Source organism: Nicotiana tabacum, chromosome 14, assembly GCF_000715075.1.
Source record: "Nicotiana tabacum cultivar K326 chromosome 14, ASM71507v2, whole genome shotgun sequence".
NCBI lineage: Eukaryota > Viridiplantae > Streptophyta > Magnoliopsida > Solanales > Solanaceae > Nicotiana > Nicotiana tabacum.
The window spans coordinates 71,010,026-71,028,680 of NC_134093.1; positions in this window are offsets into that span (position 1 = coordinate 71,010,026).

The following is an 18,655-nucleotide window of genomic DNA, read 5'->3' on the forward strand; positions in this document are numbered from 1 at the left end:
CATAACACTATGATTGAAGTGAAATTTACTTCCCACCGTGCATTGCTACCTTGGTTTATTATTGTTGCTCGGTGAGGAAAACTGAAAAGAGCGAAGGGTATTGCCGTGCCTTATTTGCATATGCTATCATTTATTTGTGAGATTGTGAGGATTAAAGTACGAAGGGTGATGTCGTGCACTTGACTGCTTACTATCATTTATCATATCATTTGAGGAAGAGAGTAAAAGCATGAAGGGTGATACCGTGTCATTTCATATATCATATCATTATTATATGGTGAGGATGAGAGTAAAATCACGAAGGGTGATGTCATTCCATTGTTGATTTCACTTCTTTATTTGATTTTTGGATTGGTGATTTAATTGGGTGCATTGTTTTTTATTTCGGGAAAAAGCTACATGGTAATTTTGTACTTGCCGTTCTTATCGTACTTCCCTTTCTACATGTTCCCTCCCAGTTATTATTTAAAATTTCCAACTTATTAATTTTGCTTCTTTATGTATATATCTGCACAGAATTTTAGTAGGTATCTTGTCATAGCCTCGTCACTACCTTGTCGGGGTTAGGCTCGACACTTACGGAGAACATTAGGTCGGTTGTTCTCATGCTACACTTTTGCACTTCTTGTGCAGATACTGGTGTTGGTCCCAACAATGTCTAGCGGTGCTTTTGCTCGAATCATATCTAAGGCAGAGACTTGAGGTAGAGCTGCTGGCATTCACAATCCCTAAAGTCCCCATCTATTTCTATCTTTACTGTTTATTTTATTTCGAACAATTGTATTTTGTTCAAACCATACTTGTAGACTTCTAGTTGCTCATGTACTGTGACTCCAGATTTTTGGGATTTGACTAGAACGTGCTATATTATGGGTTTATTTTATGTATTAATGCTTTATTAGTCGTTAATAACTATCATCACTCTATTTGAAATTGTTAAAATGGTTAAATGGTTATCTAATGTTGGCTTGCCTAGCAAGTAGATGTTAGGTGCCATCACGGTCTCGAGGTTGGAAATTCGGGTCATGACAAGTTGGTATCAGAGCATTAGGTTGCTTAGGTCTTACGAGTAATGGTCAAGCTTAGTAGAGTCTGGAGGATCGGTACGGAGACATCTGTACGTATCTTCTAGAGACTATAGAGCTTTAGTAAAACTTCACTTCTTTCTTTCTCTATTGTGCGATTTTATTCTATCACTGAAGTTTGAATCATTGAATTCTTATTCTCTCGCAAATGGTGAGGACACGCACAATATCCACGGCGGGTTAGGAGCCGGAGCCCCAGGTTGCTGCTATAACCAGAGGTAGAGGCCGGGGCCGAGGTCAAGCCATAGGCAGAGCTCAACCTAGAGCACATGTAGCAGCACCCATTGCGGAGCCTTAGATCGAGCAGGAGGAGTTTCTTGTTCAGACCGTGCTAGTTGCACCAGTTCAGGTCTGATAGGGGTTTATTGCTACCCAACTACTTCAGGATGCTCTAGTCCGTTGGTGGGCCTTATGGAGAGCATGGCCCAGATTGGTGCATTTCTGGTGGCACCAGCCGTCCCTCAGGTTGGGGAAGGAGCCCAAACTCCCCCTACCCATACACCAGAATAGGTGGCTCACGGATATCAGACTCCGGCAGTTCTGCCAGTTGGAGTGGCGCAGCCTATTGTTGTTAGACATACCGGGAAGATGCCCACGAGGTTTTTTGAGGGGTTGATAAGATTGGACAAGTTCACAAAGTTATTTTCTATTCGCTTTGGTGGCACACCTTCTGAGGACCCACAAGATTTCATTGACTATTGCCGTGAGGTGTTGCATAACATGGGTATAGTGCAGTCCAATGGAGTTGACTTCACGATATTTAAGATGCATGGATCTGCTAAGAGGTGGTGGCAGGACTATGATTGAGCCAGACCAGCAGGAACGCCTCCACTCACTTGGGATCAGTTCTCACAGCTATTTTTGGAGAAGTTCATTCATTTTACTCTGAAAGAGGAGTACCGCAGGGAATTTGAGGGCCTTCAGTAAGGTAGCATGACTGTTACCCAGTATGAGACCAGATTCATGGATTTAGCTCGCCATGCAGTTATCTTGCTTCCTACTGAGAGGGAGAGACGGAGGAGATTCATTGATGGTCTTACTTTTGGTATCAGGCTATAGATGGCCAAGGAGACTGGAGATGATATTTCTTTCCAGCGTGCGGTAGAGATTTCTAGACGGATCTAGATGATTCTTGGTTAGGGTAGGGAGTCGTGTCTGAGAAGAGGCCTCATCATTTTGGTGGTTTTAGTGGTCCCTCGTTTGGAGGCAGGGGTTCATTTGGTAGAGGCCATCCTCCTAGGCTGATTCAGTCAGTGCTTCAGGCATCCCACGGTGCTTTGGGTAATCGTGATTCTTATGGGTCTCATCCTGAGTAGATATCCTACAACGCACGTTCAGCTCCGGCCAGTGCACCTCCGATCCAGAGATATAAGGGTGGTTATTCAGGTCGACAAGGTCAGTTCTAGGGTCCGCAGTCACAACAGTTGAGCACTTGTTATACTTGTGGAGTGTGAGGCACGTCAAGAGGTTTTTCCCTATGTCACAAGCTAGCATAACACAACAGAGTTCTCGTGCCATGGTTCCAGCACCGATGGCCTCACCGCCTGCTCAGCCAGCTAGAGGCAGGGGTCATGAAGCCTGAAGTGGTGGTCAAGCCACTAGGGGTGGAGGTCAGCCACAGAGAGGTTGTCCGAGAGGTGAAGGTTAGAGTGGTGGGGCTCAGCCCTGTTTCTATGCATTTCCAGGTAGACCTGAGGTAGAGTCATCTGATGCCGTCATCACAGGTATTGTTCCGATTTTCCATAGAGATTTCTTAATTTTATTTGATCCAGGCTACACTTATTTATATATGTCATCCTTTTTTGCTTCATATTTTGTTATGCCTCGTGATTCTTTGAGTGCTCCTGTTTATGTGTCTGCGCATGTGGTAGATCGTGTTTATCACTCGTGTGTGGTTTCTATCGGGGGCTATGAGACTATGGTAGACCTTTTACTTCTTGATATGGTGGATTTTGACGTGATCTTATGCATGGATTGATTATCACCCTATCACGCTATTTTGGATTGTCACGCCAAGACTGTGACGTTAGCCATGCTGGGGTTGCCTCGATTAGAGTGGAAAGGGACCCCTGGCCATTATACTAGCAGGGTTATTTCTTATGTCAAGGCTCGGCGTTTGGTCGAGAAGGGATGTCTAGCATATTTGGCCTATATCAGTGATCCTAGTGTGGAGGTTCCTTCCAGGGATTTATTAGACCTAGTGTCTCGCCTTGGGGTGCGCTAGTGTTGTTTGTGAAGTAGAAGGATGGGATGATGAGGATGTGTATAGACTATCGACAGTTGAACAAAGTCACTATCAAGAACAAATATCTGTTGCCAAGGATTGATGACTTATTTGACCAGCTTCAGGGTGCCAAGGTGTTTTCGAAGATTGACTTAAGATCTGGCTACCTTCAGTTGATGATTATGGCATCATATATCCCTAAGAAAACCTTTTGGATTCGATATGGTCTCTACGAGTTCTTAGTGATGTCATTTGTCTTGACAAATGCCCCTGCAACATTTATGGATCTGATGAACCGGGTGTTCAAGCCGTATTTTGGCTCTTTTGTGATTGTCTTCATTAAAGACATCTTGGTTTACTCCCGCAGTCGAGAGGAGCATGAGCAGCATCTACGGATCATACTTCAGACTCTAAGGGATTGTCACTTATATGCCAAGTTTTCAAAGTGTGAGTTCTTCTTGGACTCGCTCCTTTTTTGGGCCATGTTGTATCTTCCAAGGGCATTAAAGTGGATCCTAAGAAGATTGAGGCAATTCAGAACTGGCCTAGACCTACTTTAGCTATACAGATTTGGAGCTTCTTGGGTTTGGTGGGTTATTATCGCTAGTTAGTGGAGGGATTTTCATCTATCTCAGCCCCATTGTCCAAGTTGACCCAACGGGTGCTATTTTCAGATGGTCCGACGAGTGTGAGTTGAGCTTTCAGAAGCTCAAGACTACATTGACTATAGCTCCAGTGTTGGTGTTGCCTAAATGTTGGAGATCCTATATCGGGTATTGTGATGCATCGCATATTGGGCTTGGTGCGGTATTCATGCAGGATTGTAGGGTGATTGCCTACGCGTCTCTGCAGTTGAAGGTTCATGAGAAGAATTACCCTGTTCATGACTTAGCGTTGGCAACCATTCTTCACGCGCTGAAGATTTGGAGGCACTATCTGTACGACATTCATTGTGAGGTCTATATCGACCATCAGACCTATTTAAGCAGAAAGACCTTAATTTGTGGCAGCAGAGATGGTGGCCGATGCATTGAGTAGAAAGGCTGAGACCATGGGCAGTTTGGCATATTTACCGGTAGCAGAGAGGGCACTAGCCATGGATGTTCAGGCTTTGGCCAATTAGTTTGTGAGATTGGATGTTTCAGAGCCCAGTCGTGTTCTTGCTTATATTGTGGCACAATCATCATTGTTGGAGCGTATCAAGGCTCGCCAGTTTGATGATCCTCACTTAATGGCGTTAAAGGATACGGTGCAGCGGGGTGGTGCTAAGGAGTTCATGATTGGTGATGATGGTGTTATGCGGCTTCAAGGCCGAATTTGCGTTCCAAATGTTTATGGGTTGAGAGATTTGATCCTTGAGGAGGCTCACAGTTTGCGCTATTCTATTCACCCAGGTATCACAAAGATGTACCGCGACTTGAAACATCACTATTGGTGGCAAAGAATGAAGAAGGACATCGTTGCTTATGTATCTCGGTGTTTGAACTGTCAATAGGTGAAGTATGAACTTCAGAAACTGGGTGGATTGACTCAACGATTGGAGATACCGAAGTGGAAGTGGGAGCGCATCACAATGGATTTTGTGGTAGGCTTGCTATAGACCTTTAGGAAGAATGACGTAATCTGGGTTATTGTGAACTGGTTGACTAAGTCCACACACTTTATTTCGGTGGCGACTTCCTATTCTTCAGACGGTTGGCTGAAATTTACATATAGGAGATTATCCGCCTACATGGCATGCCTATTTCCATAATTTCTGACCAAGGCACGCAGTTCATGTTGCATTTTTTGAGAGCCGTGCAGCGTGAGTTGGGAGCGCGGGTTGATCTGAGCACATCATTTCATCCTCAGATGGACGGACAGTCCGTGTGCACCATTCAGATCTTTGAGGACATGTTACGTGTCTGTGTTATGGATTTTGGAGGTTCATGAGACCAGTTCTTACCTCTTGCAGAGTTTGCCTCCAACAATAATTACCAGTCGAGTGTTTATATGGCGTCGTATGAGGCCTTATATGGGAGGCGATGTCATTCACCAATTGGTTGGTTTGAGCCTGGGGAGGCTAGGTTATTAGTCACTGATTTGGTCCGTGATGCTATGGAGAAGGTTAAGGTGATTCAGGAGCGACTTCGTACAACTCAGTCCAGGCAGAAGAGTTATGCGGACCGAAAGGTTCTAGATGTAGCTTATATGGTGGGAGAGAAGGTTCTTCTACGAGTGTCACCTATGAAGGGCGTGATGCTATTTGTAAAGAAGGGCAAGTTGAGCCCGAGGTTTATTGGGCCATTTGAGATCTTAGAGAGAGTTGGGGAGGTTGCTTACAGGCTTGCATTGCCTCCTAGAATAGCAAGAGTAAATCCAGTATTCCATGTTTCCATACTTCGAAAGTACCATGAGGACAACTCACATGTTCTAGACTTCAGTATGGTTCAGCTTGATGAGAATTTAGCCTATGAGGAGGAGCCGGTGGCTATTCTAGCTTGGCAGGTTCGAAAGTTGAGATCCAAGAATTTTCCTTCTGTGAAAGTGCAATGGAGATGTCAGCCAATCGAGGCAGCTACGTGGGAGTCCAAGTCCGATATGCGAAGTAGATACCCTCACCTTTTAACTACTCCAGGTACTTTTCTATGTTCGTTCGAGGATGAATGTTTCTTTTAGAGGTGGAGAATGTGACGACCCGATAGGTCGTTTTAAGTATGATCCTTAATTTTCATGATTTGAGACCTCCGTAGCTTTATTTGATGTTTCTTGGTTTGAGTGCATGGTCCGTGTCGCTTTTCGAAAAACTTTTATGTGAAATTTTGAAGAAAATGAAAATTTTGACTAAAAATGAGGCTAAAGATGATCACGGTCAACATTTTTGGGTAAACAATCCCGGATCGGTGTTTTGATGTTTCTGGTAGGTTTGTATTGTAATTTTGGACGTGGGCGTATGCCCGAAATTGAATTCAAAGGTCCCTAAATTGATTTGACTTATTTTGCCGAAAGCTGGCAATTCGAATGGTTAGAAATTCTTTAGGTTTGACTGTAGGTTGAATTTATTGTTAACGTGTTCAAATTTTGATTTTGTGACTTGGAATAGGCCTGTTTTGCTATTTGAAACTTGTCTGCAAAATTCGGAGTCATTTAGAGTTGGTTTGATAGTATTCAGATGCTTGGTTATGATTCTAGAGGTTCTGGAGTTTTCTTTTGAATTTCATGCAGTTTGATGTCTGATTCGTGGTTATAGATGTTATTTTGGTATTTTGATCATGCGAGCGAGTTCGTATGATGTTATTGAACTTGTGTTCATGTTCAGTTTGGATCCCGAGGGGCTCGGGTGAGTTTCAAACGTGTTTCAGATAAGTTTCGGTTGGTTGAAGACTGCTGGTGTGCTTCAGTTCTGGTGATGGGTTGCAAGTCTCGCATTTGCGATGACCTGTTCGCAAATGCAAACTCTGCTTTTGCGAAGTTGAGCTCTCAATTGCGATGGGGGACTGGGCAGTGTAGTCTTCGCATTTGCGAAGAAATGTTCGCAATTGCGAAAATCCCAGACTTTGCTTTTATGATGGCTTGGTCGCATTTGCAACTAAGCACTGGGCTTAGGTAGGTTTGCAAATGCGAACCTTTGATCGCGGTTGCGGTTGGATGGGACATCTCAAATGCGATGGTTTTGTCACAATTGCGATTTATTAAAGCTGAGGGCACAATTCGCATTTACGACCTATGTTTCGCAATTGTGATAGTCACAATTGTAAACAGAGTACGCAATTGCGACATCCGCGGCTGGGTAATAGAGATGAAAATCAGGACCTCGCTCATTTTACACCATTTCTCAACCCTAAATACTCTAGAGGCAATTTTTCAAGAGTTTCTTCCTCCCAAAATCATTGGTAAGCAACTTTAATCTATTTCCTTTCAATTACCCAATACTTTTCATGTGTTTTCAACATAAAATATAGGATTTTCATGGTAGAAATTAGGGATTTGGGTAGAAATTGGGGGTTTTGTAAAATTGAGATTTAGACCTCAAATTGAGGTCAAATTTCGAAACAAATCACATAATCAGGCTCGAGGGTGAATAGGTAATCAGATTTTGGTCCGAATCTTGTGTTTTGACTAAGCGGACCCGGGGTTAACTTTTTCAAATTCATCAAAGATTGAACCTTTTTCCTTTGTGAGTAGTTTCTAAAACTTATTTTGAATTGTTTTATTGATAATTAGTTAGATTTGGTTGGTTTGGAGGCTTGTTTATGCTTTCCGTGCTTTAATTTCAATATTATCTCATTAATTGTACGCTTTTGTGATCATCATTTATTTTTAAGTTGTTGGGATATTGAAGGTTGAATTGCTTATCATAACACGATGATTGAAGTGAAATTTACTTCCCACCGTGCATTGATACCTTGGTTTATTATTGTTACTTGGTGAGGAAGAGTAAAAAGAACGAAGGGTGTTGTTGTGCCTTATTTGCATATGCTATCATTTATTTGAGAGATTGTGAGGATTAAAGCACGAAGGGTGATGTCATGCACTTGATTGCTTATTATCATTTATCATATCATGTGAGGAAGAGAGTAAAAGCACGAAAGGTGATGTCGTGCCATTTCATATATCATATCATTATTATATGGTGAGGATGAGAGTAAAAGTACGAAAGGTGATGTCGTGCCATTGTTTATTTCACTGCTTTATTTGATTTCTGGATTGGTGATGTAATTGGGTGCATTGTTGTTTATTTTGGGTAAAAGATACGTCGTAATTTTGTACCTTCCATTCTTATCATACTTCCCTTTCTACATGTTCCCTCCCAGTTATTATTTAAAATGCACTACTTGTTATTTTTGCTTCTTTATGTATATATCTGCATAGAATTTTAGTAGGTATCTTGTCATAGCCTCGTCACTACCTCGTCGGGGTTAGGCTCGACACTTACGGATAACATTGGGTCGGTTGTACTCATGCTACACTTCTGCACTTGCTGTGCAGATACTGGTGTTGGTCCCAACAATGTCTAGCGGTGCTTTTGCTCGAATCATATCTAAGGCAAAGACTTGAGGTAGAGCTGCTAGCATTCGCAATCCCTGAAGTCCTCATCTATTTATATCTTTATTTTTTATTTTATTTCAAACAATTGAATTTTGTTCAAACCATACTTGTAGACTTCTAGTTGCTCATGTACTGGTGACTCTAGATTTCTTGGATTAGACTAGAACGTGCTATATTATGGGTTTATTTTATGTATTACAGCTTTATTAGTCGTTAATAACTATTATCACTCTGTTTGACATTGTTAAAATGGTTAAATGGTTATCTAATGTTGGCTTGCCTAGCAAGTAGATGTTAGGTGCCATCATGGCCCCGAGGTTGGGAATCCGGGTCGTGATAAAACTATACTTGGAGCTTACAAGGAATTCATGGAATCCGATTCTATGGGAAGTTTTTAGCCAACATACCGTAAATAAGTTTTCCTTAGGATTCCTACAAAGTTGCGCTACTTGAAACACTTTAATCTATAGCAACATAATCAAATTAAACCATTATTAGAAGGGCATTCTGTCACGCCCCGAACCTTGGGGGGTGGGGGTGGGGTGGGGGAGAGGCGGGCGAGATCGGCACCCGGTGCCTCACTTAACCTAGTGTACCAACTTGCGATTAAGGGACTCTAAACATACAATGTCATACTTTGTCCATGGTGCCATATTGCAAGACAATTTGCGAAACAAAATATAAAACTGAACGGAAACTAGCTCTGACTAAACATCAATATAAAGCTGGGCCGACAAACTGATAATATAATAACTGAAAGTAACTGGGAGTCAAAGATGATCTGGAGATATACTTACCTGCTGATACTAACTCAACTCTCTCAATATAGTAAGTAAAATAGTTGTCTGGCCCAATAAGGCTCGGAACGTGTAACTCCGTAGTAGGCTCGCTAATAGGCACTCGCCATACTAGGCTCTGTATCTTGGCCATTTTGGGCTTGCTCATAGGCTCTTGGCCACAGTAGGCTCGGTATATAACTTACCATCTGATCAGAGGTTGCCCAATAGGGGCCTGCCCATCGATTATAGCTCGATGGTGGTGAAAGTACTGTAATACTGTATATATATATATGGACCCTCTACTCTCTTGACTGGAAGAAAATAATACTAGACCCTATGCTCTCTTGATTGGAAGAAAACAATACTTAATTGAATATAAAGTCCTGATAAGGGAGAATAAAGTAACTTATGAGACTAGGATAATATACATAAGTTCAGGAATACGAACTTCTCTTTATGTCTCATTATCAAACTCATGTAGTTACGTGATCATGCCAAAATGAAGGAAAGGTTTAGCCTTAACATACCTCATCACAATCTTTCCAACCACCAAGTTGAACTCGCCTCTTCGCATCTTAATCTACAACAACGATAATAATACTATTATTAAGTTAGAAATGTACAACTATCGCACAATGCTTATTTTGTATTAAAACGGGCAGCATCTCCCCTATAATCCTTACTCCCTCCAAATTCAAGATAACACCAAAAACACAAGAACATAACAATAACAACATATATACATTATTTTCTAACCTTATATACACCACAAAATACTACGAAACAACCCAAAACACCCCAATCTCTTCATACACAAAACGACCACCGTAATAGTGTCAAACATCCCGAAAATATTACGACGAACGACCAGCCCACCACCCTGAATTTATGTGGTGTTTATACGCACACTTTCTCATCCAAAACTCCATAAAATAGTAGCAAAACACGCAGTCCAACAACAACACAAAATAGTCCACAAAATAGACCGCTACAAGTGAATAACTCGAACTCACGGCTTTCGATCATCGTCCCGTGAGTTCTTAAAATTATAGAACGACTTTCCATATATCTCCAGCAGAAAAAATGTATGAAAGAGAGCAGTAAACTTACCTTATTTGTTGTATAACTCAACTCCTGTCTTGGTTCTTCAAACTCTAGATTTTACCTCAAACTCAACAATTTTTGGGAGGATTTGTTTTGCAGGAGCTTATGTATGGTTATTATGCCCTATTATCAGTGTAATATATGAAGGAAATAGGCCTTTAAAATATCTCTTTGGACGACCCGAACTGGCCCATTTTCGGACATATATAATCCTCTCATTTAAGCAAGTAGGTGACACACCTACTTGTCACCTAACAGTCTGCGCAGTCTCACAAAAATATATATATATCTCTACTCCAATATCGTATTGACAAACAGTTTAATGCGTTAGAAAATAGACTCATAGATATTCAATTTTTTGGGTGGAACACCCCGTAACTCTAAGTATATTGGGAGACAATCGCAGTTACATTATGAATGTAACTTGTGATGACTTCCATCGACTTTTGTTCCACAACTCTCTTGACCTCAAAACATAACACACGACTATCATAAAACTAACATAACTCATAACATAACCTTCTTATTATGTTAAGAACCCTAGTCTCACCCCAAAGGTACGGGTTATAACATTCCTAACTTGTCCACTTTTGACGAAATATTATTTTCTTCAACTCCTTAGCTTCTGAACCTTCCAACCCTCTTTATACTTGTTGTTCATGATCTTCAATATTTGTAACCTCTGAGATAACATGATAACTTACTTTATATACTTCCAAAGATGATCTTAATTTTTGTCTTACATTAGTTTGCTTACAGCGCATTTTTATATACGAAAATATGAGGTGTAATATCATTCCTCCCTTAGGAACATTCATCCTCAAATGTCTACTCTTAGAAACTTGGGAAACTTTTGCCAGAGTCCCCTCCGTACTATAGACTAAAACCAACCTGCACGCAGTAGGAAACATACTATACATGCCACACATGGCCAATGTCTATAAATAGCAACACTTGGCCTCACATAGCCGTCAATTATAAATACTAAAAGTAAAAAATAAGAGCTTCCTGATGAACTACTGGCCTGAATAGAGCTGTGCTAAAGTATCCCATCTCGAGCCATATCTTCAGTTTGAAATAGGTGGGGATATTTAGACTTCATTTCATCCTCCGCTTCCCACGTCATCTCTTCCATGTTTTTGCTTCTTCATAAAACTTTCACGGAGGCAACCTCCTTATTTCGTAGTTTGCGGATTTGTCGGTCTAGGATGGCAATCGGAACTTCCTCGTATGATAAGTCCTCCGTGATCTGTACATCATCAGTGGGAACCACTCGGGTAGGATCCCCAATGCACTTCCGTAACATAAATACGTGAAAAACTAGATGGACAGGGTCCCATTTCGAGGGAAAATCTAACTCATAAGCTATTTGGCCCACTCTTCGAATAATCCTATAAAGCCCAATATACCGTGGGCTAAGCTTTCCTTTCTTGCCAAACCTCATCACGCACTTCATAGGCAACACCTTTAAGGATACCCAGTCATTAACCCCAAACTCTAAGTCTCATCTCCGCACGTCAGAATATGACTTCTAATGACTCTGAGCTGTCAACAGTCGCTCCTGGATAAGCTTTACGTTCTCTACGGCCTGCTGAACCAGGTCTGGCCCATGTAACCCAGATTATCCAACATCAAACCACCCTATAGAAGATCTACACTTACGCACATACAAAGCCTCGTACGGAGCCATCTGGATACTGGAGTGGTTACTGTTATTATATGCAAACTGGATAAGAGGTAGATGTTCATCCCAACTTCTTTTCAAATCCAACACACATGCTCGTAACATATCCTCGAGCGTCTGAATTGTGCGCTCGGCTTGTCCATCAGTCTGTGGATGAAAAGTTGTGCTGAGATTCACCTGAGTCCCTAAGCTCTCTGAAATGACCTCCAAAAATGTGCTGTAAACTGGGCCCCACAGTCCGATATATTAGATACTGGTACTCCGTGTAACCGCACTATCTCCTTAATATATCACTTCGCATAATCTTTGGCTATATATGTAGATCTGACTGGTAGGAAAAAGGCTGATTTTGTGAGCCTATCGACTATCACCCATATAGAATTGAACTTATGATGAGAACGAGGCAAAACCGTGACAAAATCCATGTTTATCACCTCCCATTTCCATGTCGGGATCTCTATAGTCTGCATTAGCCCTCCGGGCTTCTGGTGCTCTACCTTCACCTGCCGGCAACTAGGACACTGGGCAAAAAACACAGCAATGTTCTTCTTCATATCATATCACCAGTGCACATCCTTAATGTCATGATACATCTTCGTCGACCCATGATGAATGGAATACCACTAATAATGTGCCTCTGACATAATCCTGTCTCGTAGCCCTGCTACATCTGGGACACACAAATGACCCCTGTATCTAAGAACCCCATCTTCCTTGAGATCTAACAACGACTTCTTCTGCTGCGTAACTCGCTCTCTCAACTCGACCAAGCTCTGGGTCCTCGTACTACATTTCCTTGACTTCAGCTATGAGAGATGATTTTGCAGTGTTTTGGAGTACAACTCCACCATCGTCAGAATCTACTAACCGAACCGCCAAACAAGCCAATTGATGAATCTCTCTAGCTAATTCTATTTTCTCAGCCTCTACATGTGCTAAGCTACCCATAGATCGGCAATTTAAGGCATCTGCTACAACATTAGCTTTCCTTGGACGGTAGAGAATGTTAACGTCGTAATCTTTCAATAATTCTAGCCATCACCTCTGTCGCAAATGTAACTCTTTTTGCTTGAAGATATATTGCAGGCTTTTATGATTTATAAATACATCAACATAAACACCAGATAAATAATGCCATCATATCGTAAGTGCATGGACAACCGCAGCTAACTCGAGGTCGTGGGTCGGATAATTCCTCTTGTGCTTCCTCAACTGCCTTGAAGCATATGCAATTACCTTCCCATGTTGCATCAGGACTCATTCTAACCCGACACCTGAGGCCTCACAATACATGGCATAACCCTTTGGACCCTCTGGAAGTGTTAGAACTGGCGTTGAGGTCAACCTGTTCTTAAGCTCTTGGAAACTCCGCTCGCAAGACTCAGTCCAGTGTAACTTAGTTGCTTGCTGCGTCAACTTCATCAATGGTGCTGAAAGGGAAGAAAAACCCTCTACGAACCTCCGGTAGTATCCTGCTAAGACTAGAAAGATACAAACCTCTGCCGGAGTGGTAGGTCTAGGCCAAGATTTCACGGTCTCAATCTTCTGAATATCTACCTTTATACCTTTATCGGATACAATATGCCCCAAGAATGCTACAGAATTCAACCAGAACTCACATTTAGAAAAGTTAGCATACAACTTACGATCACTGAGGGATTGAAGTACCGCTCGTAGGTGGTCCGCATGCTCCTCCTCTGAGCGTGAATAAACCAGAATATCATCAATAAATACTATCACGAACAGATCTAAAATGGACGGAATAGGCTATTCATCAAGTCCATAAATACGGCGGGTGCATTTGTCAACCCGAAGGACATGACAAGGAACTCGAAGTGGCCATATCAGGTCCTAAAGGTTGTCTTCAAAATATCTTTCTCCCGAACTCTGACCTGGTGGTACCCCGACCTCAAATCTATATTTGAAATGCATCTAGCCCCCTGCAACTGATCAAACAAGTCATCGATCCTTGGAAGTGGATACTTATTCTTAATAGTTTCCTTGTTCAGTTGCCTATAATCGATACACATCCTCAGCGAGCCATATTTCTTCCGCACAAAAAGTACTAGTGCACCCCAAGGTGAGGTACTGGGCCTGATGAAACCTTTCTCCATCAAATCGTTTAACTACTCCTTTAAATCGGCAGGTGCCATTCTATACAGAGGGGTGGATATTGGCTGAGTTCCCAAAAGCAAATTAATGCTAAAATCAATCTCTCACTTTGGAGGAATACCTGGAAGCTCATTTGGAAACATATCTGCGTACCCTCTGACTATTGCAATAGACTGAAGTGTAGGTATCTCAGCATCTACATCTCTAACTTGCACAACATGATAAATGCACCCTTTTGCGATCATTTTCCTCGCCTTCAAATAGGAAATAAACCTACCTCTGGGTGTTGCTATATTACCTACCTATTCAAGTACTGGATCATCTGGAAAATGAAATCTGGCTACCTTTGCTCGGCAATCAACTGTGGCATAGCAAGCTGCCAACCAGTCCATGCCCATAATAGCATCAAAATCCATGATCTCTAGCTCAGCTAAGTCGGCTGAGGTATGACGACTACAAACTGTCACCGTACAACCTCGGTAAACCCGTCTAGCAATAATTGGTTCTCCGATTAGTGTAGATACCGCAAAAGGATCACTTAGTAGTTCAAGCATTATACCAAACTTCCCCGCGACAAATGGGGTAATATACGATAAATTAGATCCTGGATCTATCAAGGCATAAGCATCGTGAGAGTAAATGGTCAATATACCTGTCACAATGTCTGGTGAAGACTCCTGGTCCTGTCGACTTGCTAAAGCATAGATACGGTTTTGATTACCACCTGAACTGGAACCTTTACGTCTGCCTCGACCTCTACTAGCCGAAGACTGAAACTCGTGCCCTGAAGGATGCACAGACATAGATGATCCTGCTATTGAACTTGTTGGTTGTGCCATACCCCTAGAATCTTTATTTGGGCAATCTCGCATCATATGCCCCGGACGCCCATATGTATAACAAGCGTCAGAACCTGCTCGGCATTGGCCCAAGTTTCCTCTACCATAAATATCACAGCATGGCAGAAATGACCATGTCTGCCCTGCACCTCGCTGTCGCTGCAAACCCGATGTCCGTGAGCTCTCACTTGGTCCTGACTGAGTATAGCGGTCATACCTGTAACCCTGTAACTGAGGCGGTGGAGGACTAGGTGGCCGTCCGAAGTACTGGGGCCTATAACTACCCTAAGACTGCTCTTGAGACCTGGCAAATCTCATCCTCTTACGCTGCCCTTGCTCAATCCTCTTTGTACCCTGCCGCCGATGCCTACCCCTTTCTATATTCTGGGAAAATGCCTGAATCCGGGAGATATCTATACTATCCTGCAATGCAGTAGTGGCACATGCCTCTGTCAACTCTGTGGCCAACCCTGCTATAAACCTGTGGATTCTATCCTGCATAGTAGCAACTATGGATGGAGCATATCTAGCCAATGAGTCAAAATGGAGACTATACTCTCGAACGCTCATATTGCCCTGCTTGAGGGCTAGAAACTGATCGACTCGAGCCTGTCGGATCTCCCGCGGTAAGTACTGCTCAAGTAAGGCATCTGAAAAATTCTCCTAAATAGCTGGAGGTGCATCATGTCCCCTGGACCTCTCACATCCCTCATACCAAAGGACGGCTATATCTCGGAGTCAAAAAGCTGCCAGCTCAACTGCCTCTTTCTCTGTGGCATGCATAACCCAAAAGATCCTGTGAAGCTGAGCTATGAAATCCTGCGGGTCCTCCCTCTGATCTGTCCCCGTGAAATCTGGGGGACTCAAAGCAATAAACTCTCGGACCCTTGAACTCCCAAACCCCTCAGAAGGTCCTGCACTAGCTGATGCCCTAGCATATTGTTGGTTAGCTACCAACTGTGTCAACAAATGCACTGCACTCCTCAAGTCCTGATCTGATGGAAGTGGAGGGGGAAGAACTGGAGGTACGGTATCCCTAGGAATCTCTTCAGGTGGTGGAGTAGCCGGTAATGGCTGAGTATGGGTCTCGCCCAGTGCCTCAGACTGGGCCCCAGCTACCGGGGGTACCCTGGTGGTCCTCTCACCTGCTGCTATATCTCTCTTCTGGCTAACCGTAGTCTTACTACTCGCCGTCATCTGTGTATGCAAACACTAACATGTAAGTTTAACTCAAATATCCATAACTCAGTTCTATAGCATGATTTAGATTTGAAAGAAGGGTAACCAACTTCTAAATGCCCTATAGTTCCCTGCTTATATAATGTGGTGCACAACACATCTATAAACAAGACCTACTAGACACAGATTGTAGACTCCCTAGGATATGACTGCTCTGATACCAAGTTTGTCACGCCCCGAACCTGGGGGGAGGGGGGAGGGGCGAGACCGGCACCTGGTGCCTCACTTAACCTAGCGTACCAACTTGCGATTGAGGGACTCTGAACATATAATGTAATACTTTGGCCATGGTGCCACGTTGCAAGACAATTTGCGAAACAAAATATAAAACTGATCGGAAACTAGCTTTGACTAAACATCAATATAAAGCTGGGCCGACAAGGCCGTCATAACTACTACAGCTGCCAAACCAACAAAATATACATACAAAGCCTACAAGCCCAACATACTGCACAAACTGACAGGATATGTCTACAAGCCTCTACTAATAGATGTACTGTGGTCGGAACAGGGCCCTGACCTACCCATAATATATATACATATATACACAATATGTACTCAAAACCCTAGACCCAGCAACTCTGAAGGATGTGGAGCTTACCGATTAAGCTGATCATGGACAAAACCTACAGAGGAGGTCTACCAGGCAGTCTATCCGAACCTGCATGCATGAAATGCAGCGTCCCCAGGAATAGGACGTCAGTACGAAATAATGTACCGAGTATGTAAGGCAATAGAATAACTGAAAGCTGAAACTAAACTGATAATATAATAACTGAAAGTAACTGGGAGTCAAAGATGATCTAGAGATATACTTACCTGCTGATACTAACTCAACTCTCTCAATATAGTAAGTAAAATAGTTGTCTGGCCCAATAAGGCTCGGAACGTGTAACTCCGTAGTAGGCTCGCTAATAGGCACTCGCCATACTAGGCTCTGTATCTTGGCCATTTTGGGCTTGCTCATAGGCTCTTGGCCACAGTAGGCTCGGTATATAACTTACCATCTGATCAGAGGTTACCCAATAGGGGCCTGCCCATCGATTATAGCTCGATGGTGGTGAAAGTACTGTAATACTGTATATATATACCCTATGCTCTCTTGACTGGAAGAAAACAATACTTAATTGAATATAAAGTCCTGATAAGGGAGAATAAAGTAACTTATGAGACTAGGATAATATACATAAGTTCAGGAATACGAACTTCTCTTTATGTCTCATTATCAAACTCATGTAGTTACGGGATCATGCCAAAATGAAGGAAAGGTTTAGACTTAACATACCTCATCACAATCTTTCCAATCACCAAGTTGAATTCGCCTCTTCGTACCTTAATCTACAACAACGATAATAATACTATTATTAAGTTACGAAAGGTAGAACTATCGCACAATGCTTATTTTGTATTAAAACGGGCAGCATCTCCCCTATAATCCTTACTCCCTCCAAATTCAAGATAACACCAAAAACACAAGAACACAACAATAACAACATATATATATATATATATATATAAACAACACAAGATCACAACAATATCAACATATATACATTATTTTCCAACCGTATATATACCACAAAATACTACAAAACAGCCCAACACACCACAATCTCTTCATACACAAAACGAATATCGTAGTAGTGTCAAACAACCCAAAAATGTTACGATGAATGACCAGCCCACCACCCTGAATTTATGTGGTGTTTATCCACATTTGTTGAAAAACTCAGCTCCTATCTTGGTTCTTCAAACTCTAGGTTTTACCTCAAACTAGAACTTGAAAAGGAGAGAAAATCAATTAGGGGTTGTGTGCAATTTTTGGGAGGATTTTTTTTTTGCAGGAGCTTATGTATTGTTATTATGCCCTATTATCAGTGTAATATATGAAGGAAATAGGCCTTTAAAATATCTCTTTTGACGACCCAAACTGGCCCATTTTCAGACATATATAATCCTCTCATTTAAGCAAGTAGTTGACACATCTACTTGTCACCTAGCAGTCTGCGGAGTCTCGCAAAAATGTATATATCTCTCTACTCCAATGTCGTATTGAAATACGATTTAATGTGTTAGAAAATAGACTCATATATCATCAATTTGATAGGTGGAAAACCCTATAAATCTAAGAATATTGGGAGAAAATCGCAGTTATATTGGACCCCAAATTTCAGTAAAACTTATGAACGTAACTTGTGATGACTTCCATCAACTTTTGTTCCACAACTCGCTTGACCTCAAAACATAACACACGACTATCATACAACTAACATAACTCATAACATAACCTTCTTATTATGTTAAGAACCCTAGTCTCACCCCAAAGGTACAGGTCATAACATTCCTAACTTGTCGACTTTCGATGAAATATTATTTTCTTCAAATCCTTAGCTTCTGAACCTTCCAACCCTCTTTATACTTGTTGTTCATGATCTTCAATATTTGTAACCTCTGAGATAACATGATAACTTACTTTATATACTTCCAAAGATGATCTCATTTTTGGTCTTACATTAGTTTGCTTACAACGCACTTTTACATACGAAAATATGGGGTGTAAC